This window comes from Epargyreus clarus, unplaced genomic scaffold (genome assembly GCF_041222505.1).
Source record: "Epargyreus clarus isolate Ecla_fem2 unplaced genomic scaffold, WU_Ecla_fem_2.2 ptg000007l, whole genome shotgun sequence".
Classification (NCBI taxonomy): Eukaryota; Metazoa; Arthropoda; class Insecta; order Lepidoptera; family Hesperiidae; genus Epargyreus; species Epargyreus clarus.
This window is the reverse complement of record NW_027332215.1, coordinates 1,496,905-1,523,787: the sequence shown is the minus strand read 5'-3', so window position 1 is coordinate 1,523,787 and position 26,883 is coordinate 1,496,905. Positions and strand designations below refer to the sequence as shown.

The window sequence follows — 26,883 nt, the reverse complement described above, 5'->3', positions numbered from 1 at the left end:
GGGTGTCCGAGGTTCAGATCACAGACACGCACGTCTGATTGTTTATTACTTATGCACGTATTAGAAAGAAATGAATTATCACTCGCTTTAACGGTGAAGGAAAACATCATGAGAAGACCTGCATATCTGAGAGATTATAAAAAATCCTCAGTGGTGTGTGAACTACCAATACGCACTTGGCCAGCGCGGGTGAATATGCGCGGTCTTATCCCTCTCGTTCTGAGAGGAAACCCGTACCCAGTAGTGGGACAGTAATGGGGTGATGATGAACTTGCATACCACTCCGCAGACAACTGAGAATCCTGACGTGATTTTTACGATGTTACCTATCGGAAATCTACACCTACATGTAGGTATCCACGATGCAACGTGCCTCGATGCGAAGCCGTATCATGTGTATGTGTTTTAGCCGTAAGTAAACAAATACGACGTGACCCGATGCGAATGATATTTGATATTTGATATGAATGCGATCTTCCTTCATAAGTATACATTTTCTATGGTCGAATCAAGCTGATTCTATTCTGCGTGGTTAAATACGGAGAGGCCCAAGTTAACATAACATCGTTCTATATATGCCAGCGCTAAAGGTTTATAAACGATCTAGTGCGCTAAACACCATTAGAGTTTAGAGCAATTTATATACAGGATTATTTCAGCTTGTTAGTTTGCTAACTTATTAAACGCTCTAACTTTGAACTTTAATTGCACACTAGTTTTAGTTTAATGTTCGTTACAAGTTATATAGAGAATTTACCTTGAATTATCAACGGGATTTTGGATACAAATAATATCTGAACACTGAATGCTTCAAAAAACCACCACTACAGAATTACTGAATTATATTTGTGATTGCTGCAAATTGGTCAAAAATTGTTTAGTTGTTTTTCGTCAAAAATTATAAAAAAATCATGGTTTCTGCCAATTCTCAACCTAGCAGGATAAAAATGAAGATACAACTTTCATGTTGTATAAAATACTGGTATCATTATTTTTGTCAAGCAATATAGGGTAAATAAGAATAAATAGTAAAATTCGATCGATATTGCAGCTAGCTAGCTCTATAAAATGGGGTATTGTGTTTCCGTTTGAAAATGTGTTACAACATTTTTGGAGATTTAACAATCAACAAACAACCAAAGCTACTGGAATGAGCTTTAGGTACAGGTTCCGTTTTCAGTTCTGGAGTCACCAAATACCACCGAAGGGTTTTCATGCAGTAATATTTCCACACAACTCAGTGTCGCTAACACGGCACGGGTAAACTTTTGAGATATAGAATGAAAATAATAAATAAAGCTTTTACAAATTATAGCATTTAATGAGCAAAGGATCGATATGATTTTTGCGTACTAGTAATTTAGGAGTCCAATGGAAGGGCACGTTTCCTATGAGATAGCATAACAAGTGTATCTTACTCGAATTCTAATCCTATCTGGGGTTGATTAGAAATGTCTGCATGCTCGTCTGCTACTTCTATGTTATAAAAAATATATTTATAATTATAAATAATTTATTTTTAAAACGAGTTAGTTCAAAATTCGTACAAAGACTATTGACGCATTTTCGTCATTGTACGCAACATGACATAAGTCCTATTACACAGTTATTAATTAATATTGGAAAAATGTTATTACTTATACGCGAGTCTTCATTTTATTTTTATGCTGGTGCCGAAATATTGCGCTGTTAAAATAAATCTGATTCTAAATAAACTGAAATTCGTTTGGCGTTTTATTCATACGTAGATTTGAATGAGAAATTGATTGTTTGTATTCCTGACTGTATTCCTATTGGACAATGTATTCCTGACACATTATGTCCGAACTATAGTGAACTGTATAGTGAACTGTATAACTTTGAAATAACGTATAATGCATACGATAAAAATATCACTATGATTTATTTCCCCTACGAACGATAATAGGTACAGTTGCAAGAAGTGGGCAATGCCCAGAAATAAGAGTTAGGTTGGAGCCATACAATCCATAATGTTTTGAAAATTTCTCGAGTTCCCGGGAATTCCAGGGAAAATGTGGTCGGGAAATCTCGTGGACCGAGAAGATAAAAATATGGCGGGGAATCTGAAATCCTAATACTAATCGCATGAAATAATAATAAAGAGTTACGTTCTTACCAGATTACTTCAATTGATGATTATTTGTATACAAAAATAGTGCATTTCGGATTCCAAATACATTCATACATCGATATCAACTGTGTAGGTATTTATAATTATGTTAATATAATAAATATGTTTTTTTCTTAATACATAGTATGTTGATAATTAAATAAGTAACTAATAAACACATTTTTTGAAAATTTTGAAGGATTTATCAAGTTGTATAACATGATGGGTAATAATTTTGTAAAACATGTGGTTCTCTTATGTTATAAAAAAACCACATGTTTTTTTTATAACATAACAGTAGCAGACGATCATGTAGTCCACCTGATGTTAATTGGTCACTGCCGCCCATGGACATCTGTAGGTAATCAACCCCAGATAGGATTAGATATTCCTACCTGAGGTCGGCCAGATGCGCCGCCACCCCAGAGGACTAAGGAACACTTCGGAAAAGTATGTCTCCCTTACTGAACACAGCATTGATTAACACTTCTGTTAACAGGTAGAAATAGGTGTGGCGGTGGTGCCGCCGGAGTCGACCACAAAGGGTTCTACCACCCTCAAACACATGTAATTTGATGATCAAAAATATATACAACAATGAAATAGGTTTTACACTGTTCTATGTATTTTTCATTAAATCAATATATCCGAATTTACAATACGCCTGGAGGTTTACACTGCGGTTTACTCCAACAGTGAATGAATTTAGAAGGTTGATGTGGAATTTTATTTTTCAGGCTATAAATTTCAATGTTTACCTGAAATTTATTTACCGGATATTTGTTTTCAATTTGTTTATTTGTATTTAATACTTAAAACTTTTGTATAAAATTTAATACTTAATACTTAAAATTTAATACTTTTGTATTTAATACTAAATACATATACAATTTTGTCGTATTTTCTTGTGATGTTAATATTTCTATTGGTTGTCTCGCCTTTTTGCAGAACATTCGTCATTGTATCAAGTTAATTTTGTTATAAAGTTCCAGCACTACATTATTAAGCATATTAATTTTCTCAAAACGTTAAAACGCCCCGTAGTCGGGGGAGCTTACTCGTAAGGCCGCTCTAGTAGATTGTTTATATGGGTTCACATATCAATTGCATTGTACATATACAAAAGAGCATCATAATGATGCACCACGACTATTTTCTACTTCAATATTCCCTGTTCTGTATAATGTAGGAATTGTAATTATAATCCGGAGAGTAAAGCATCTAAAATCAGCTATCTCTACAACTTTCTCCCTCGTGGATGAAAAGTCGAGCTTACATTGAATCCTCCGGGATCTTTCGCGTCAACTGAGCTTATTTAGCTACGGCTTTGGCAACATTTATTACTATAAATTGCACCCGACTGTCTATGTCTAACTTAGTGTCTATATTACATAGGTCGAACGGAATTGGTTGTACACTCGAGGCACGCAGCGTTCTGATTTTTGAAGGAAGCATAGGAATTAAACCTAACATGTACCTACGTATTAAAATTTCACATGTCATCCTCATTATAGGATGCTTTGTTAATCAAACAATTCCCAAAATCATAGCGGTTTCTAATCATTGTTTTAGGATTAGTAATTTGCAAAAAAAAAACAAAGTATAAATATAAATAATAACAAAAAAGAAACAAAATATAAATAATGATTAGTTTTGAAGGTGGTAGAACCCCTTGTCGTTCGGCTCCGGCGGCATTACCGCTATATCTATTTCTGCCTTATAACAAACGGCAGCGTTGCTGTGTTCTGGTTTGAAGGGTGTCATGACCTTTTCATTTAAAACTATAGTAATGCATAACTTAGGAAAACAAACCAAGATGCAAAGTGAAGAACATTAGAAAACCGATTCACTACTTTGATAATCTGCCCGGGCAAAGCGGGAACCTTCAAGACTCGAATAATCCTTGCCCCCTTCTAGACAGTAGACTCCATTCGTAGACACACCCATAGTATACGAAATATCCTTGTTCGTAAGAAGTACTCGTAAGCACACTCGGTATCTCCTGTGTCATAAGAGGCGACTAAAAGGGGACATACGGGGTTGCGTCGGCAAGAGTGGGAGCACGAGTAGGCCACGTAAGCCTACGAAAACCGATTAAATTGACGACTTCGCTACAAAAAAATTGAAATTACACTAATATACAAAAAAATGGAATAACAAAGTAGCCTATGGTCATCCTAATACTTCCAAATATTTCCATCTAAAATTTCATCAAATGGACCCAACGTTTTTGCCGAGAAAATGGAGCAGATACGTGTAGATAGACGGATAGATATACTTACTTTCGCATTTATAATATTAAGTAGTGTGGATTTATTATTTACGTAATATGGGAGTAGCCCATAGTCTAAAACTAATATCAGATCGTTGTGGTGTGTATGGAATTCTGACGTCGGACCTTCGTTATTACGGTACGACGCCACAACATTTGTTATATATGGTAATCCTCTTAGTAGAACGTACACACGCGTAACATAGTAGCTATGTACATTGTACATATGCCAGATTAAATTGTTTTGTTCGAGCCTGGAATTCACATACACATTTTGGAGTGTGAGAGACTAATATAGGTAACTAGATTAATAGATTTAAAACGTTTACTAAACTGGTGTTTGATTGTGAAGGCTACTAATCTATGGTGAAGGCAGGATCCACTTATTTTTATATTAACTGCAACAATGTATACCTAAAAACTCCGGTGTTCTGGATGAAGAAACTACATAGTAAGCACTTAATTTGTTACTTTTGTTACATAGAAATACTTCGCTGGAACCTCTATTCTTTATACATTGACGATTGACGTAACTGGTTATTAATGTCCGATTTACCGATAAAACATCTCATCATCTTAAATCTCTTTACACATTCGAGCATACTCCTAGTTAGAATACGTACGTCTTGTTAAGCAAACACAACACTAAATCAGGTCTGCATGACGGATTTAGGACTTGTATTTCTATAATCATGCCTACCTTTCCATTTTTCTTCTTCTCGAGGGGTAAACCTTCAAAAGATACCCGGTGCCGTAGGAGCGACACGGTGTTATGTAGGATTTTTACCGCACTAAAACCGTCCTCAGCCCTGCGTAGAGGACTCAGGGATCTCCAAATGGTTGCAACCGGAATCCTCTTACCACAATGCCCCGTCGGGCTCCGCACAGTTAAGATTGAATCACCACACCGTAAGGTGTATACGATGGTATGCGACCACACATACTGCCGTCCTTCCTGGGGTTGCTGGCCGGGCGTATCGAGCTCCCACTCTTGCTGCCCGCAACGCAGAAAGCCCCTTTTATAGTCACCTCCTACGAGAGGCAGGGGATACCGTAGCCCTAATCTGGCCCCGGAACTGCGGGGCAAGATTAGGGCTACGGATAACCACATACATACCTACTACTTAAGTAAGTAATTACAAGAACGCACTTGTTTGATTTAAATGTCAATATCAGAGGCATCTATCTATCTGGTCACTTCCTTGTTAAAAGGTAAATTTTAGTATACATGTATATTTCGAAACCGTTTGTACCCTCCAGTTAGAGGTTTACTCGGAAATAAGTTTTAAAATGGGTTTTTATCATGCTTAATTTGAAAGTCACTAAGAGTACAGGAGCAAGAAATGGATGTAATGCTACAGATTTAATTTAGCGAACTACTTCCCTACACAACTCTAAAGCCGCCCGAATAAAATCACTGAGTTGCTTACTAGCATGTTTAGGTAGCTGCAAATAATGAATCCCCAGATCGTCGTTACTGTATTACGCGGGTTTTATAGTTTTTCTGTGTGCCAGATGCACGCTGAATGCAAGCCTAAGGCTAAGCCAGGCTAATTCACGCATGTAACTGAAACACGCGCACGAGCATGTACACGCGTGACAAGAAGAAATCCCTTAGGCCCTATATTAATTAAGAAAACTTAAGTTATTAAAGAAAACAACCGCTATCCGTAGAACTAATGTTAATGTGACGCAGTCCTTATATTTCACATATGATATTAGTAGATAATTACATCTGCAGTGTTGCGGTTAACGCTAATTACCTCTGTATAATATGTTTAATGGACGATGAGGCATTTCAGCGTAGGAGCTCATACTATAGTATATTATATTGGTGTCCTAATATTTGTAAGGATAGTCGACGTAATTGGGCACTCATGTAATTACGATACATTTTTATTCGTATTTGTTATTAATATTAAATATTTTATTATGTCATTGTACGTTATAATTTGTTATGCAGGTGGTAGAAACCTTTGTGGTTCCAATCCAGCGGCACCACCGCCACACCTTTTTCTGTCTCATAACAGCAGTGTCAAGCACTGCTATGTTCTGGTTTGAAGGGTGTGGTGAGGAAGACTTACTTTTCCGAGGTGTTCCAGCTTAGTCCTCAGGGATAGCAGCGCATCTGTGGCCGACTTCGGGTAGTAGTCTAATCCTATGTAGGGTTGATTGCAGATGTCCATAGGCGGCAGTAACCACTTACGATTGCATTGGATTGCATGCACGTTTGATACTGCGGTATTATAAAAAAAAAAACGCTCAAAAACCTACCACATAAAGAAGAACAGAACAAAATGTAAGCAATATTTGCATACATTTGTTACAATAGATTTTTTCTCCCCATAAGTACAGTCAGCTTCAATAGTAGGTTAACATATTAAAATTTTCAAAATAGGTATACACTCAAGCGATCATAAGTCGGTTAACACCCATATTATTCGTCATAATTAGAGTAACATCGCAAAGTATCAAAAGTAGGTATACAATAGCGCGTCAAAAGTAGATTAACACCCGTATTTAATTACCACCCGTCAATATTTAATTTATAGCTTTTATTTAATTTTAGAATAATTAAACTCTATTAAGATTAAATAGATGTCGCGATGCGATGAATAGATGAGGAATATAGGTATATTTATTATATGTTTAGCGATTATTTTGTGATATCGCGACCGATTTACGATTGTGTTTATAGGTATATTTGTATTTTATATACACAAACACCCAGCCCCAGAAATAGAAATCTAAATACATCATACAGATATATGTCTGACCGGGGATAGAATCCGGGACCCTCTGCGCGTCAGACCGTTATGGTGACCGCTACGTCACGCGGGTCGTTATTATTACAAAAATATTTTAAACAATTAGCAAACGATAATAATTAAGTAGCCAAGGCCAATTTTTAAAATATTTTTTACCACAACGTCCAAAATATAACACAGTTGCTTAACTACTACTGATTTCAAAGGGTTCTACCGTATTTATTTATATTTATAGTTCAAATACTGTTAATTGATAGGATTTCCCTTGTTTATTCCCCGACCGACATGCGGCTGCAAGTCTTTTTATATCTCGCTGTTGGGAACGAATCTCTTTCCATATCTTGGGCAGGTCTATCAGAATAGTTCACCGTACTGCTCCGAATTACCGATACCGATGATTTAACGTGCACTGCGAAGCAGAGTGCATGAAATCTTGTCACTTGCGGTCATCCACCCACCCATCAAATTTCCTACAGCGTCTTTTTATAATATAATATAGGAGTACCAGATGAGCATGCAGTCCATCTGATGGTAAGTGGCTACTGCCGCCCATGAACATCTGTAATCAACCCCACATAGGATTAAATATTCCTACCTGAGGTCGGCCACAGATGCGCCGATACTCTTGAGGACTAAGTTTACTACTCTTCAGTTTCCAGTCCTTCAAGGGTCCTACGCAAATTAGATATTAAATGGAATGATACATTTAGTCGGTTAATCTCATGTTCACTAAAATAGTTATTTTTATTTACTTCCCTAATTATAATTAATGTCAGACTGTAAAAATATTTAATTAATACACTTATAAATATTCATTTTCGTATTTATTTCAACCTTAAAGAAACAAAATAAACAATTTATTTTGTTCAGCTAAATATAGTTGGTTCAAATCATGTAAAGACAATAATGTACTTAAAATATTTATAAGCGAGATAATAGTAAGGCATGTATTTTATTACTCCACCCCATAGCTGATTTACGTACATTGACTAAAGAGACTGGGCATAAAACATTTCAACATGTCTATTATTCGATATGCGGATCATTATAAAATTACAAATAATATAATTATGCTTGAAAGTTGAGAAAAGTTGAAATAGAAACTTCTAATCTTTACCTATGCTTGTTTTATTACTTTATCCAAGTCTATGGAAATATTATATACAATAATGGCTGATTAATGTGATGAATTCCGTATTATATATCACTTTGACCAAATTTAGTAGATATTATACATAATGGCAAGATATTATGTATAACATCTGAATTTATCACTTTGGTTGTAACATACGAGTATATTTATTTTATAAATTTTTAGTATTTGTTGTTATAGCGACCACAATTATGCATCCTCTGTAAAAAAATTCAAGTGTCTATCTACATATTACAGTTTATGAGATAAAGCCCTGTGACACACGAACAGACAGCGGAGGGTTTCGTTTTACCCTTTGAGTACGGAATCCTAAAAATCATTCTACAAGAAGGCATTATAGATGTGTTTGAAAACATTTGAGTTATAGGGAAGTAACATTATTATTTTCAAAACAAGAAATCACGCCACAACAGTTATTGAAACTAAAAAGCAAGAATTGTTGCAATCTAGTAACTTTGCGATGAACTTTTTCTAAGGCGCTCGAACAATCTCGCCTCGAAAATCGTTAATCCTGAGGATGTTGATAAGGACAATAGTACAAAATTATTAAAATCGTGTATTGTCATTGGTTTTTGATAATTGTTCAAAATTTTGAATTAAATTATTAAACTATGGCATCCCTAGATGTAGTCAACAACGGTAATGAAGCAACATTTACAAAAGGAATTGCTAGTTCTATCGTTGACCTAACATTGGTTAGCTCTACTCTGGCAATTCTTGGAAAGTCACCGAAATCTACACGGCTAGTGATCACCAAGCCATATACTGGGAAGTATCGACAACAATACCCAAGGTTCAAACTAAAAAAAGTAAGGCAATAGGGTAGAAGACCAGCACTTTTGACCTTGAAACCTTCCAAATAGCCTTGGAGAGCAATCCCATCGAACGGAACTGTAATACCAACGAAAAGGCAAACATTGTCACCAGAAGAATTGTGTCAGCCTGCGATGCCTGTATGCCACGGAAACGTTCTCCAAATAGACTCCAATCAGTATTGGTGGAATGAGACGATGGCCATATTACGCAAACAGTGCATTAAAGCAAGAAGACTAGCCCAACGCGCCCGCAAGTAGACTCATAGCTACTTCTGCACAATGATGGAGAAATACAAAAAAAACAAGTCGAATGCTCAAAACTACAATTCGGAACAGCAAAAAGAAGTGCTGGAATGACCTTCTTGAGGAAGTTGAGAAAGACCCGTGGGGAAGGCCATACAAATCAGTAATGTTGCGAATAAATAGGAGACCACAGTACGTACCGACCGACCCTAATCTCCTGGACTCCATAATTACGGTGATTTTTCCTCAGCAAATAGAAAGAACTAAGCTACACTATATAGAAAGACGCAGCTGAAACAATACCACCTGTTACCCAAGATGAACTTTTGGAAGCCTGTTTCAGAATAGGAAATACGAAAGCGCCTGGTTTAGACGGTATTCCAAATAGAGCTTTAAAAGCAGCCATAACAACTGCCCCAGATATCTACCTAGACATGTATAACACCTGCCTCGTTGAAGGTGGTAGAACCCTTTGTGGTTCGACTCCGGCGGCACACCGCCACACCTATTTCTACCTAATAACAGCAGTATTAGGCGCTGCTGTGTTCCGGTTTTAAGGGTTTGGTAAGGGAGACAAGACTTTTCCGAGGCGTTCCAGCTTAGTCCTCAGGGGTACCGGCGCATCTGTGGCCGACCTCAGGTAGGAATATCTAATCCTATCTGGGGTTGATTACAGATGTCCATGAGCGGCAGCAGCCACTTACCATCAGGTGGATTGCATGCTCGTCTGCTACCCTTATGTTACAAAAAATAAAAAGACACCTTCCCCAGATGATGGAAACTACAGAGGCTAGTGCTACTTCACAATGATAACAAACCAAAGGGTGAGCCGTCGTCACACCGCCCATTGTGTATGCTAGACAGTGCCGGAAAAGTACTGGACCGTTTTATTCACAGACGAATTGAAGCCATTGTAGATCCACAATTAGCTAACACTCCGTACGGATTCCGTAAATGCCGATCTACCCTAGATGCAATAGACCTTGTGGTTAATACTGCAAAGCGAGCAATTTCTGGAAGTAGGTGGAAAGGAAGCACAAAAACGTATTGCCTAGTCGCTGCCCTAGACATCAAAAACTCCTTCAACTCAGCCAGATGGGATACAATTATGAAAGCCCTTGTCAATCTACATGTGCCTACAGAACATAGTACCGAGCTACTTCACAGATCGAGTTCTTAAGTATGATACTGATATTTGGAACTAAAGCTTACAAAGTGACTGGAGGAGTTCCCCAAGGGTCATTATACATTATATAATGCTGCTTATAGTTTATTAATTTTAATAACAAATCTTAATAAATTATGCGTCAATTTTAATTTTATGTACTTAATCCATATTATATCATCTTTATTTACCTCTACTCTATGTGGTTCGTTATTTTTGCCTAATAACAGCAGTGTTAAGCGCTGCTGTGTTCGTACCCTTAGTATGATTTTTTACGTTTGCTCGAAGACATTCACCATTTACGTATTCGCTCATACACCGCCCCCGTGGACTGTATCGGAACTTAAATTCCCTAGTAAGTTTTAAAAACGAAACTATAACGCATCAAAATGAAATTAAAATTGTAAAAATAACACAGTAAACGAAAGTCAATGCATCTATTTAATGAAACGTAAATAATGGATTACAAAACACGTATTTATTTTATAATATGAGTGAGATTATTTATTATTTTGATAAAATAAAACTACAAATTACGACAATCCGCCATGTTATGTTGGCGCCAATCGGACCGAATGACGTCACGTTCGACTAGACCTCAATGACAGCTCTTGTTTGTTTCATATATAAAGATAGTAGAAATAATGGATATTAAATACTTATGATGAAAAAAGTGTATTCGACTTTCTTAATATTATAGTTCCTTTATTGAAAGATAATGTATATCCAATACTATAATCTAAGTGCTTTATAATTTTTGGATCATAAATAAAAAAAAACAATATCACAAATTTGACTGTTTTAATGTTCTTAAAGATATCCCTATAAAAATACATAATTAAGTTTATTTAATCAATCAATCTTATAAGTTAACTAAACTGCAGACATTAACATAGAAATGATATATTGACATATTAATTGTTATTATTATTAGTATTGACATTGTGATTCATTTATTGACATTATTGACGTTATTTATGATTAAATGTACCAAACTAAAGCAAAAATTTTAAATATATAAATTGTTCTCATGAAGTAAACACTATAATCTATATTGTATAATTAAATGAAATGTAATCATTGTTAATATAATTATAATGAAATTTTAAAATTTTGCATGCTTCCCTGAAGCTAAGTGTGAGAAAAATTGTAATACTCCTACCAACCCACATTGTACCACATTTAAAAGCAAATAAATGAATATGAATATGAATATGAATATGAATATGAATATGAATATGAATATGAATATGAATATGAATATGAATATGAATATGAATATGAATATGAATATGAATATGAATATGAATATGAATATGAATATGAATATGAATATGAATATGAATATGAATATGATATCATCCGGATTTAACAAGAATGAGATTTGTACAGGCAATGAGGCTTTAACATAGTAAATTCCCGTAATCGTCTAATCTAGCTGTGAAAGGATTATTTAATCTAATTTTCTTCAAAGACATTAGTATTTGATCTACAGAAATAAGTACTTGTTTCTTTAATTAATTTTATTAGATAATAACAGCTTTTAAGAACTCCAATGAAATAACATAGATATTTCACTATTTTCAACAATGTATATTCCAAAATCTTCGATTACTCTTGTTTTCTATATTCTTTACTTAAGTCGCTGCAGTCCGAACTGGATTGCATTTGGAGGGATGTTATTAATGGTGATGACTGTATATGAGTCACTTATGGTGTGTATGAAGTATCACTCTAAAGTTCTGCATGAATAATAAAGAATTTTTATAAGGATTCTGTACGGTGCATGCATGAGATGGATGGTGATGACTTGGCAGTATTGCAACTCATTATTTTAAATGGTGATGTAGAAACAGAACGGCTGAAAGGTTTCAATGATGATGTAATATTTTATACATTGTATATAATGTTTATTTCTGAACATAAAAACGGTTATTCAAAATTTGTCATCATGCCTGTTGACTATTAAGTTTTTTAAAACTCAACATGCCAAATTTTATTCAGATACGGTCTACGGCCGAGCTGTATGAGCGGATACGTAAACGGTGAACGGTTTCGAGAAAACGTAAAAATTCATATTTAGGGTACTGTTTTCAAGGGTTTGGTAAGGGAGGCAAACACTTCCGAGGCATTCCAGCTTAGGGGTAGCGGCACATCTGTGGCAAACCTCATGTAGGAAACTCATCTTATGTGAGGTTAATTACAGATGTCCACGGAGGGCATCAGGTACACTGCATATTACTCGTCTACTATTTGTGCACTATAACAAAAAAGTATTTAAATAAAAATAATGCGCACGCGCATCTATTTTGTTTTTGAGCTTGTAATAGATGACGAATCTATGAAATAGGGCGCATTTAGAGCAAAAAAATGGGTGAAAAAAATACACAACGTTTTTTGGGCTCCAAATATGTACACCTGATACAATATCTATTGTAAAATTAATATTTTAACGTAAAAAAGTGTCTTTAGGATTTTATTTACGGGTTTTACGAGACCGAGGGAACGCTACTATGGAGTTGCGCCGTAAAGCGGTTTTCCGCACTGACGTAAATTTTGCGCTAGTCGTTCCCCTGGGGGACTCTCGGTTGACATTTGTTTCGGCCCCTTATACATGTATTTAACTATAGTATAAGCATAAGAATCCATTCCATCGACACAATGATTCAAACCTAGATAAAATACGATAAATGTCGCTATTTACTATTATTATTATTACTAAAAAAGAAAAGCTCAGTAGTGGACAAAATATTTAATGACATTGTTTCAATTTTTACCAATGGACATGTTAGGAAATCATTCAAATCAACCTTCCAGTGCCATCTAGGGAGAGTAGACTGAGATCCGACAACAGTTAGTGTTTGTATAATTCTATAAATATCTTAACATCAGCGATTTGTACATAAATATTGCATTTTGATTTAATTGTTTGGTGGCAGATTGCGGACAATCATAACTAATTAAATTTAGACATTACTTTAAACTTTATATATAAAAGGGAAAGGATACTCACATTCAAAACGTATTAATCAAGGTTTTATCACTATCAGCCATTGCCTTACTGGTTAGATATAGTGGAACTTTAATTCTACCGTTTATGGAAAATCAACCCCTATGTGTGTTAAATAAGGGTTAAAAGGTTTCCCCCCAAGTTGGAGTGCGCCTTGTCGTGGTGGGGGGGCTCAGTAGCCCGTTGCAATCCAGCAGCGGGTGAAGCTAAAGCGCTCCAGTGGCGGTTGGGATACACTGCGTCTGCCCCGTATCGGGCGGCAGTAATATCTCGACGGCACACTGCGTCTGTCCCTGTATCGGTCGGTAGCGCTATCTCTCTAGGTAGTTGTGGCTCTTTCCATAACGGAGGCATTGCGTAGGGGACAGGGGTGTCCTACGTCAAAAACACCATTAAGCCTTGAGGTTGCGCTCGGGGTGTTCCCGCGTGCACCTCAAAGATGAGCGGATGGAGTAGCTCCAGCTCCATCCCGAACCGAGACGGGCCCGGACGTGGGCAAACGCCGTCGGGTTCACGGACGAGTGCTATTAGCGTACCCGTCGTCCCGACAAAAGGCGTCCTGAGGAACACCGTGGGGGTTTAGCCGATAGGAGTCCGGCATACCATATCCTATTAGCTACCCCCGCAGCTGAGAGGAACCCATGAAGAGTTTCCCCACGAAAAAAAACAAGATTGAGTTTGTATGGAAGTCTCCCAGTTTTGATGTAAAGTATATGAAAATCGGTATTTGAAAATAATTAAACACCTATTTTATTGTTTTTGGAAAATCAACCCTTAAGTTGATAAAATAGGGGGTAGCTTATTTTAAAATTTGCCAATTTGAAAGCCAGCACTATGAAAGTTAGCCATTGCCTTACTGGTTAGATATAGTGGAAATGAATTCTATCGTTTATGGGAAATCAACCCTGATGTCGGTTAAGGGTTGTAAGTTTGTATGAAAGTCTCCCAGTTTTATATATAATCTCTATAAAAATCAGTATTTGGCTTTTCGGTAGAAAATAATTAGACACCTATTTCAGTGTTTTTGGAAAAACATCCCTTAAGATCGTTATATAGGGGTTCGAATTTTATTTCAACTTCCGCTAATTCGGAAGCAAGGACTGTAAAAACTTGCATTTGGCTTCCCTGTTGGAAATAATAGAACTTTTTAACACCATTTATCAAATCTACCCTTAAGAGGGTAAAATAGGGGTAGAAACTTCGTTTAGAAGTTCGAAGCTTTTGAAGCAAAGTCTGTAAAAATTGGTATTTGGCTTTCTAATTGCAAATAATAGGACACCTATTTCACCGCTTCTGGAAAATCAACCCTTAAGGTCGTTTAATAAGAGATGGAACTTTATTTAAAATCCGTTAATTTGGAAGCAAGGACTGTGAAGGGCTTTCTGTTTGGGAATTATATAATTTTTTTCCACCATTTATGGAAAATTTACCCCTAAGTGGGTAAAACAGGGATCGAAAGTTTGTTTTAAAGTAAGCCGATTATGAAGCAAAGCCTATGAACAATTATATTTGGCTTTCTGATTGAAAATAATAGGACACTTATTTCACCGTTTTTGGAAAATCATCGCTTAAGGTCGTTAATTAAGGGTTGAAACTTTATTTTATAATCCATTTATTTGGAAGAAAGCATTATAAAAATTATCATATGACACAATGAAGCATCTGCGTCACTGTTTTTTTTAGATCAACCCTTAAGACGACTTTAAAAGGATACACCCTTTTATGCTGTATGCCTTTCTATTTACACACCTGTATCAGCATTTTAAGCTACTCTGTTGAGTACAAATAACCCCATTTCTATAAGTAAAGAAAGTTTCTTTAGAAACCGTTATTGAAGTTATACTTCTTTTGACATGTCTGGATAAAGGACAGAGTGCATAGAGGTTTAGTGTAACTTTTTTTTAACATGGGAGTGCAGAACAGCGGTTTTTTAGTAACGCGCAGACTCGCGATCGAGCCAGCGCTGCGATCGCTATTCACACGTAAGCACAACTACACCACAACGTGGACGGGTACAAATGTCATATATGATAATGCGTAATTTTATTCACGTGGACCACATTTTGGTATACTAAAACATCCTTACCACTTTGGAAATTGTTAGAGGTACAAATTTACAATTACAGTTATTCATATGTCATATCATTATTTTTTTACGCGGGCGAAGCCGCGGATTCTGCTAGTATATCAATAATAACGATTCTAAATAAATATCCAAATTTAACATCCAAAGCATTAAACATTTTCATTCTGCTTGCAATATTATATCTATGCGAAGCTGGGTTGCTGGGTAGCAGTGTCAAGTCATATTCCCCGCTTTGAAAAATTGCGCGGAAATCACGAAGCTCACCCTTCACATTGATTTGACTGAATAAATATCGTATTTATTTTTTGCTTTTTTTTCTCAAATCTTTCTTGTTGTTTTCCGTTTAAAGTCTTTTATAATAACATATTGTACAATTTCATTTTATGGTGTTTTAATTTTCGTTTCGATCAAAGTAACGTAACAACTATTATTTTAGGTACCTATTTTTTTCGACTATCTTCTTCAAATAGTTGGGACAGGGCGCCATAAAAAAATATAAACTAGTAACTGCGCCGTGGGTTACAAAAGATTGGGAACCCCTGTTATAAATAATAAATGTAATAGTTAATACTATCAAGCATAACTTTACTGAAATAAATGCTCGTGTTTTTTTGTCTTAACTTTATAAACATGGTCTACAGCCAAGCATGACACATCGAAAAGACGCGACGCTTCTTTCAACAATAGTAGTCCAGACAAATTAGTCAAATTAGGGCAAAAATCTTGGAATGAGAGATAGTCAGTTGTAAACTTCTAAAAACCTTTATTCTGACCATCTCAAACTTGTCTAAAAACCTACCTATGGTAGGGCGTCCGCGTCTACATAAATTCCAAAGTTAAAGTTAAAAAAAACGATTTTTACACATTTATTGCAAATATTTAGTAGGTACTTATATTTGGACTAGTATGTACTAGTTCGTCCATGCCTTGCATCAATACGTAAGGGCGTTAAGGGTTGCACGCGCACTCACTAGTAATAATGAATTGCGATCTTTCCTTCATACTTTATACAGGCTTAGCACTGTCAACGTTAGATTCATCGAAATAGTAGTTTGATTTATAGTATGTTTTATTAGTTTTTACTCTTATTCGCATTAAAATAAGGTTAAAATTTGAAAGAGTGACTCACCAATAGTTTAGACAAACATGAGTGCGGATTACGTTAGTTTTATTACGTATAGAAATAAGGTTCAAATTTGGCTGGCTGGCGAGGCGCAAGTAAAATGTAAAGATTATATTCCCTTTGGGCGGACGTACTGCCCGTAGTAGCCTCAAGATGAGACTAGGTGGATCGAATATTTATAAGTTGTAATAAGTGCTACCTAGTCCAGTAAAATACCTAGTCCCTGAACCTGTTCCAGTATATACGCCTCACCTCTACTACCTAGTCCCTGAACCTGTTCGAGTATATACGCCTCACCTCTACTACCTAGTCTGAACCTGTTCCACCTAGTCCGGGACTAGCCTAGTCCCATAAAGTCTCATTATTTATGGTTCGTGTACGCGACACGCGTACAATCTGGTCTTGGACTAGGTATTTATTCTTGGACTAGGTACATATTAAAAGTTGGATTAGGTCCTACCTAGTCCGGTAAAATACCTAGTCACTGAACCTGTTCCAGTATATACGCCTCACCTCTAAATTTTACAGCCGACTATCTCTCATTCCTAGGTGATTTCCTATATTTGTCTAGGCTATAGGGTATTTGACTATATTGGAATATCTATCAAACTGTTGTTAGCTTAAAAGCAAAAATGTTTATAAGCCAACTAGCAGAACCCGCGGCTTCGCCCGCGTAAAAAATATGATATGACATACAAATAACTGTAATTGTAAATTTGTACCTTTAACAATTTTAACGATAAAGTAGCATTAATATTTAATTAATAAAAGCATTTTTTTTCTTCCCTGTGTACCTAAATTGGTCAAGCTTTCTTTAGAAACATACACTAAAACTCTAATTAGTGGACTGTAATGAAACTTTTTTTAAAATATAAATTTCATGTAGGGTGCTATATGGGGCCTAACATACAATGGTTCTTTCCAGGGTCTCTGGCTGGGCGGTTAGAGCTCCCATTCTTGCCGCCCGCAACTCCAGAAGTCCCCCTTTAGTCTCGTACGACAGGCAGGGGATACTGTAGCCCTGTTCTAGCCCAAAATTTTAATCCAAGGTCTATGTATCTACCACATCACCATCACAAATCGACGCATAACCAAAACCATACCCCACGGCAGGACAAAATGTTGGCACGCAGTGTGTCCAAAGTAGTTGCGGCGATGTAGGTACATCAGTATACCAACATGTAGGCCAATTTGAATAAATTTGCACCCGTCCACGTTGTCGTGTATTTGTCTGAATAGGCGTTAACTGAAATTTCACGTTTCTAACTTCGAACCCTTCCATCCCTTATTTAACCCACATAAAGGTTGATTTTCCAAAAACGGTAGAATAAAAGTTCCACTATATCTAATCAGTAAGGCAATGACTAACTTTCGTAGTGCTGGCTTTCAAATTGGCAAATTTTATAATAAGCCGTAAACCCCTATTTTACCAACTTAAGGGTTGATTTTCCAAAAAGAATGAAATAGGTGTTTAATTATTTTCTACTAAAAAGCTAAATATAGATTTTCATAGAGATTAGAGCAAAACTGGGGGATTTTCATACAAACTTACAACCATTATTTAACCCATATAAGGGTTGATTTTCCATAAATAGTAGAATTTAAGTTCCACTTTATCTAACCAGTAGAGCAGTGGCTAACTTTCATAGTGCTGGCTTTCAAATTGGCAAATTTTAAAATAAGTTGTCAACCCTTATTTTACCAACTAAAGGGTTGATTTTCCAAAAATGGTGAAATAGGTATTTAATTATTTTCAATCGAAAACCCAAATACCGATTTTCATAGTGTTTACATCAAAACTGGGAGGCTTTCATACAAACTTACAACCCTTATTTAACCCACATAGGGGTTGATTTTCCAAAAACGGTAGAACTTATGTTCTATTATATCTAACCAGTAAAGCAATGGCTAACTTTCATAGTGCTGGCTTTCAAAATGACAAAATTTAAAATAAACTGTCAACCCCTATTTAACCACCCTTAGGGTTGATTTTGAAAAAACCCTTAGATTAGATTTTTATAACTTTAAATCAGAAAGCTAAATACCAATTTTCATCCAGTTTGCTTTAAAACTGACGGACTTTCATATTAACTTTCAACCCCCATTTAACCCCCTTAACGGTGGAATATCAAAAAATCCGTTCTTAGTGCGCATCTACATCATAAAATGAAGCTATATTCCAAATTTCATGATTGTAGCTTCAGTAGTTTAGTCAAAACCTTGATTAATACGTTTTGAACGTGAGTATCTTTTCGTTTTTATATATATAGATTAATCCCAGAAATAATTAAAAAGTCCGTAGATCTTTTTAATAAATCAATAAAATCATTAAATTTTCATGTTCGTCCACATGATTGAAAACGCACGGGATTGACTCAAGCTAAAGTGACGTCACCAACTTGTAAACATGTCAGTCGAACGTTTATTGGGTGCCTCATTGACAATTTCTCACTTTTATTAAGTTTACATTTCTCAAAACGTTTAAAAGCTGAATAACTTTCAATGTTTATCCTCTGAAGAATGCGTATAGCTATCGTACTTTCGTAATTAACTTCATTAAAAATATCGTGACATCACTTGCGATCAAAATACGAGATATGAACCGTCTGTTTCGCACGACGTTCTGTTTAACGTATGTTTTTTATGTTTTTTGCTAAAAAATATCTCTTATTTCGAAAAAAAAAGATGAATGAAAGGGGTTTCTGATACAAGTATGTATACAATAAAACACTTTCCCAAAACCTGTCAAATACCCTATTATCTTCAAATAGGCAAAGTTAGGCTGTCGCGTATACACATGTGATAATGGTAAGCTTGTTAAATAAATAAATCAGATACGTACCTGACGTAATCCTCGGCTACCCTGGCACCATCTTTTGGAGTTGTTGATGAGCAGCGGACACCAGCACGTTCGTTCGCTGCTGTAACAGATAACAACTCTTTTAAAGCCAAAGATAAAGGTACTCTTCCTGGTATAACTACGGCAGTTCAATATTTTTTTCCATACATAATTGTTTCCATCTGTAATATACAGTCTACAAGATCTGAGTTGTAATATCCGAATGGTAGGTATAAAAACGTCCTCCCAAGCTATATGCGTGAAATTCTTATATTTAATTACACAGTTGTGTAGGTCATAGAATTAGAATTTTTCGCTACGCTAAAGATCAACAAAGCATGAGAAAGACATATCAACCGATATAGACATTCTACTAGAGAGAAAGAGATGCAAAGAAAAGTCATGGCATGTCAATTTCTCTTCGAATAAGCGGCCTTAAGTACCCCCGACTACGGCGCGTTTTAATATTTTACTAACATTAATACTAGTATTAATGGCTAATTTTTTGTTACAATGGTGTCTTGCTCTATTGTCAAGTGTACCGTTACATGGAAAAATAATCCACGGAAGTATACGTTTCACAGGTAAATACGATTTTTGTATCCGAGGGTTTTAAACAATATTTGGTCAAATTTCGTATTAATTGGATTCATACATAGTTGTTACAATTTTATATTCATTTATCTTGCTATTAATACATATATGTATTTCATAGCTAGATGAAAAATTACCAAAAATATATACGAGAATTAAATTATTGATTAAATTAAATGCGAAATTAAAAATTATTCGCGAAAAATTTCGCGATAATCTCTTCTTATAAAATTGTACAATGTTACAAAATGCTAAGTGTAATAAATAAGTGTGTAAATACACTCACCGGCACAATAAACCGCCCACTTACATATTTTTGAATCTTTCGTAAACGCAAATAAATTTGTCGAATATTGTTTTTTATTTGTGTTAAAAGTATCGAGTAGCAATAAACAACAACAACAAAAATTTTGTTAAAAAAAAGTGTTGTTAATAGAATCCTCCTCCTTCGGTCGTTCGCTCACAGCTGAGCATCGTGACTACCCGCCTCAGTCTTTTTTGTACGAGCTCCCGCCATTTGTGACGGTCGGTGGCACAGTGCAAGGCGTCGTTGAACTTGGCATCTGATCCGACCATCTCTTCGGGCTCCGTCCCCTAGGTCTCTTGTCTTCTACCCTTCCGGTTATAATAAGTTTCTCCAAGTTGTTAGTGGGTTTTCTTGCGATGTCTCCGAAATATGTTAATATTAGCTGGAGGCATATGGTAGAGAGCCTTTTTTTCACTTTGAGTTCTTGGGGTATGGAGATTTTGGCACGGAAAGCTGTCCAAGAAATGCGTAGCATTCGACGACAGCACCACATTTCGAAAGCATCCACTCATGTCCTCTCGGCTACTTTCAGGGTCCAAGACTCAGCGCCATACAGAAGGATCGGGAATACCAGAGTTCGTACTATGTAAATTTTTGTCTTTTTGAGAATGATCCGGTCCTTCCATATTTTGTCCAGTTGGCTCATTGCTGTATTTGCCATGCCAATTCGTCGTCTGATTTCCGCTTCCGAGCCGCCCCTATTGGATATTGTTGAGCCTAGGTAGACAAAGTCCTGTACTATATCATACTGACTCAACAAAGGACTTTGTTCCAAGGCGCCAGATATGTCCACTATCACGATCTTCGTCTGGCTTGGTTGATTTTGAGTCCCATTTCCCGGCTGACAGAGCCTAATCGATGTAGCAGTTCTACTATTTTAGTCCCATTAGCTGTTAGTAAGGTCGTATCATCTGCATAGCGTAAGTTTGATATTTTTGTGCCCCCCACAGTTACACCACCGTCCCAGCCTTCCAGTCTTTTGCGCATTATATATTCCCCGTAGATGTTAAATAGGATGGGTGAGCTAATGCAACCCTGCCGCACACCTTTCTCAAACTTAAATTCAGGTGATCTCCTAGTGCCGATTTTAAGTGATCCGTGACTAGACTGATATACTGCCCGAATGAGGGTTATTAGATGCTGGGGGACTCCCATTTCTCTCAGCACCTCCCATAGGTGATTCCAGTTTACGCAATCGAAGGCTTTTTAATAGTATACGAAACATATGACGGCTGGGAAGTTGAATTCATAGCATTTTTCTATAATCAGTCTGACGTTAAGTATTTGCTCGCATGTTCCTTTCTCTTTGACAAATCCCGCTTGTTCTTGTGGTATTTGCCAGTCTAAGAAGTGGCGTAGTCTATCGTTAAGGATGTGTAGTAGGACTTTACTGGTATGAGAGATGAGGGCTATGGTTCGATAGTTGCTACATTTCTTAGTTCCGTCTTTTTTATGCAGAGGTATTATTAAGGAGTGGGTCCAGTCCTTCGGCCACCGGCAGTTTTGCCATATCGAATTGCATAGTTCTAAAAGCTTCGACATTCCTTTGTCACCTAAAGCTTTTAGAAATTCAGCTGTGATGTTATTATTACCAGCTGCTTTGTGTGGCTTGAGCTTTCGAACCGCTGCTACTACTTCCGAGTGTATGATGTCTGGTTCTAGTCCTTCTGTGTTGGTATTACCGCTGTCAATACTATACGGATTTGTAGTCGCTTCGTCTAAGGAGTACAGTTCAGCTCAGTATTCTTTCCACGTTTCAGCCACTTTTGCCACCTGAGTTATCGTATTGCCATCTTTGTCTTCAATAAGCCACGATTGAGCCTTAAACTGTCGAGTGATAAATTTTACTTTTTTCAAAAGATCTGCTGTTTGGTACTTTTCCGCATGGCGTTCTATTTCAGCGCACATATCTGTAAGATAGTTGTTTTTATCACGTCTGCACAGTCTTTGGATTTGGCTGCTCAAATTGCTGTATCTGGCTGGTTGTGGCTGAGGTTTTTGAGAGAGCTTTAGGTTCTTTCCTCTTCTCGATGAAAAGAGCTGGATCATTGCTGAGGCTTGCTTTAGCACTGATCCAGCTCTTTTTACTCCTCTGTGGTTTTCGTTGTTGACAGATATCATTAAACTTCTCCTTGACAAGATTCTTAAAACTTGACCATTTTTGTTGGTTTATATCATATTCATTAATGATTATGGCACTGGAACTCTGATTCAGTCGCTTTTTGGAAAGCATCTATCTCAGGTTTATTTAGCCTCCATGGTTTTTTCGGCTTTCGCGCAACTTTTACGCGTATTCGTACATCGACTATAAGTAGTTGGTGATCGCTACCACACTCTACACTGGGTAGTGTCTTGGCATTCGTTATACTTTATCTCCATCTGTGATCTATGGTGATGTAATCAATTTGGTTTCTGTATCGATGTCCTGGAGATTGCCACGTATACAGCCGGCGTTTATGATGTTGAGAGAAATTGTTGGTTATTGCAAGTTTGTTGCCAATGCAGAATTCTAGGAAACATTCCCCTCTTTCGTTACGCTCTCCTAGTCCGAAGCTACCGGTAGGTAGCTTACGGTAGTTCTGCGGATATGATCTTCTTTAGTGGTATCGCCAATTTTTGCATTCCAATCTCCTAGAACTAACAGGACTTCTCGACGTGGTATTGACTTAATGGTCTCTTCAAGTGTTCCATAAAAAGTATCAATTTCTTCTTCTGAAGATTGAAGCGTAGGTGCGTATACCTGGACAATGTTCATCGGTAGAGGTTTACATGCCAGTATTATATCGCAATACACAGTTGTTAAATTTTCGCGGGACTAGAATGGCTACGCCATTTTTACTTTCCACTTTGTGTCCTGAAAAGTAAAGTGTGTTACCCTCTTCCGTTATTAAATGACTACTATTATAGTATATATTATATTGCTACATTATATGCTGTCATATCTTTTTCGATGATGTTTAGTTTCCCATCCTGTAATAGGCCTCTAATGTTCCACGTGCCGATTCGGTTCGACACGCGTGTAGGGAGCTTTTTTGGCCATCGGTAGCATTTGCTGCAGTCTGGGACTGATGCCCCTTGCCTTCTACGCCAGGCTGTTTAGTTCCTCTAGGCCCCTGTAGCCTCTACTGACGGGGGGTCCAAGCAGGGTTCGGGTTATTTACTCCGCCGCCCGATGCTCGGCGTGTTAAACTCGTTTAGCACCACCCAGAGGACACGTGCAGGGTTGTTTAAGGTCTTTCCTGCGGACGCTAGCGACACCATCATCCTCCATCGTTAATAGAATAGAACAGAATAAAAAAATAAAGAAAATCACCTTTTCCTTGAAAAAATACAGAAAAGTTTAATGCACGAAAAACAATTTATTTCTTTACACACAAAATTTTCAATAATGAGTGTTGCCTCCCCTGGTTCTAATGACTTCCTGGAGCCTATTCGGAAGGCCATCCATGATGTCTTGGATGACTGACTGGAGAATATTGTGCTACTGTTCTTTTGCGGCAATTCAGAGATCTATTAAGGTGGTCGGAGCTGGAACCGGTGCAAAATTGAATCCCGACCTCATTCAGGTACTGAATAGCGCTGCGAGCCACGTGGTACTTCGTATTACCGTGAATCAGAAGAAAAATTTCTTCAATGAATGGGGCAAAAGGCACGACATAATCTGGCAAGACTTCATCCACGTACCGCTGAACATTTACGCTTTCTCTATCGAAGACCACGATCGATGACTACGTTGGTACGGGCTTCATAAAAGATTCCGCCCCAAACTATAATGGAGCCCCCCTGATAACCGACGGTTTCGACTAATGCACAAGGTGCAAACCGCTCATTAGGGCGTCTGTAGACTCGTTGAAGTCCATCTGGTCCTCTAAGAGCAATTCTGCTTTCATCAGTAAACAGAACTCTACTCCAATCGTCCATCGTCCAATTTGATGGCTCGTTTATATAACGTTGTGCCCTAAATTAAAAATTAAAGAAGTTATAAGCAAAAAAGTGAGAAAGTTTTTATAAAAAAAAAAATTAAGACAAAAAGATATAAAAACATATTTGTAGGCAAAACAATTTGCTACAAATTATGACTTTACATTTTTTTGTAAGACGTATAGTTTCCGAGATATCGCGAAAAAAGTGTTTTCTAAGATGGCGGGCGGGGGACAAGGGTGGCGACCCCACAAGCTTAAGGTTAAGCTTCTATTGACCCCCCACGTATGTCCCAAAAATAAAATTGCGTCCTCTAACAAATGCAATATTCTTATAATATTGAAATTCAATTATTCAATTTCAATAATAATATTGAAAATGAATGGTAAAGCAAAATATCTGGAGGTAATCAACATATCTGAATTCGCTACCATGGTTTCAAATAAACTTTTATTAAAAATCTAAATCGTAAATCATTATGATCATCATAAAGCCTAAAATAATTACAGAAAACCAACTAATTATGAAAAAATAATTGATTTTTTTAATGGGACTAAATTCAATTTATATCTTCTCGTTGATTGAATATATCTAACTTAGCAGTTAGCGCTATGTCCAACTTATAATAAAAAATAAAAATAAAAATGATTTATTGCATCAAAAGTAGTACATTGTTTTACAATATTGTTGGGTACCCTCTTTTGAGTACGTTAGTACCTGTAGTAGAGGGTCCCGCTCTTCCCTTATACAATACTAAGTACTACTAAATACAATTTTCCAAATATATTATAATTTAATATAATTATTTGAACAATGTTGAATTTATTTTATTTTATAATTAAGAATATATGTATATAAAATAAATATAATATAATATAGTGGATATATAGTGAATATGAAATAGTATCTGTGTATTATGTCTGTGTGTGTGTGTGTGTGTGTGTGTGTGTGTGTGTGTGGATGTGTGTGAATGTGTGTGAATGTGTGTGTATGCTTACGTATGTGTATATGTAAGTGTAAGGTGCATCAGGTGAAGGTACAAAGAAGAGATTCTGTTTCTTCATAATTAAGTTTTTGTAACCAATCTTTTAAACATTTTTTACAGTCATAGTATTTCATAGTGTATATATCTACATCCTGGTTTATTTTATTAAATAGATAAATAGATAGTCTAACGTATTGTCTTGATGCAAATTTACTTTTAAATAGGTCGGTATAGGGCAATGTATACTTTCTACGTTTATTCGCCACTGGAGGCTGATATTTTAAGCTTTTATGAAGTTTTAGAATAGTTGCTGATACGTAAAGTTTTCTTACCGAGAGCAGGCCAGACAATTTGTATAAATCAGAAGTGGGGAATCTATACGGTTTGCAGTACATCACTTTTATCAGGCATCTTTGAGCTCTTTCAAGTTCAAGGAACCTTGTCTTAGCTGCTCCGCCCCATATAGGAATGCAGTAGCTCATCGTAGATTGGACTAGGGCTATGTATACTTTATTTAGCAATGATTTTGTACATACATGCCGCAGGGACTTAAATATCCAGATTAGTTTCCTAATCCGGGTTGCCATCAAATCCAGATGCGAATACCAAGTTAACCTCTGGTCAACCATAACCCCAAGGTATTTTACATTGGATACTTTATTTATTTGAGGACAGTCACAGTCAGAGTGTAAGTCTGGACATCTATGAATTTTTATTTTAAAGTCCGGTGGTGGTTGTGTTTTATTAGATTTCGTAAAGCAGACATAATTTGTTTTAGAGATGTTCAAAGTTAGTAAGTTCTCATTTAGCCACTTTGCTACCTCGGCCAGACCTAATTCTGCTGTTTTCTTTACAGAGGACCACGTATCTCCTGCGAAAACAATTGCAGTATCATCTGCGTATGAAAGCAGCTGCCCGTCCCTAAGTTCCATATTACATAATTGATTTATATATATCAAAAATAGGGTCGGGCCAAGCACACTTCCTTGGGGGACTCCGTAATTGACCGTTATAGGATCACTTATGAAACCTCCAATTTTGACTGACTGTTTCCTATTTTCAAGGTAGCTTGCAAAAAGAGACAGAGATTTCCCCCTTAAGCCCAGACTTTCTAATCTCCACAACAGAATCGGTACAGATACTGTATCGAAGGCATTTTTTAAGTCCAAAAACACCGTCAAACACTTTTTATTTTTATCAACATGTTGAACAATTAATTTACTGAGATCTCCTACAGCATCCTCGGTGGATAAGCCTTTACGGAAACCATACTGTGACTTAGAAATAATGTTGAATTTGTCAAGATAGTTAAGGAGTCTTTTATTTATTAGCTTTTCCATGATCTTAGAGATAGAAGTTAAGACCGATATTGGTCTATAATTAGTAATTTCTTCTCTAGTTCCGCTCTTATATACCGGAGTTATAATCGATTGCTTAAAAGCCTCCGGGAATACACCTTTTTCGAAACTTA

General features: G+C 36.5%; 2 protein-coding genes across 8 annotated transcripts in view; one reads left to right on the top strand and one right to left on the bottom strand.

Moving 5' to 3' along the window:
• Positions 1-26,883, top strand: part of Neurl4 (neuralized E3 ubiquitin protein ligase 4) — a 251,324-nt gene that overhangs the window by 54,994 nt on the left and 169,447 nt on the right. The window lies entirely within an intron of this gene.
• Positions 1-26,883, bottom strand: part of LOC140743221 (uncharacterized) — a 282,021-nt gene that overhangs the window by 236,013 nt on the left and 19,125 nt on the right. For 2 of the 4 annotated variants that reach the window (XR_012102414.1, XR_012102415.1), the window contains exon 4: positions 19,609-19,684. The gene's annotated coding sequence lies outside the window, so the exon portion shown is untranslated. Of the gene's footprint in view, positions 1-19,608; positions 19,688-26,883 lie in introns of all 4 variants that reach the window. The other 2 variants (XR_012102412.1, XR_012102413.1) reach the window with 1 other exon arrangement.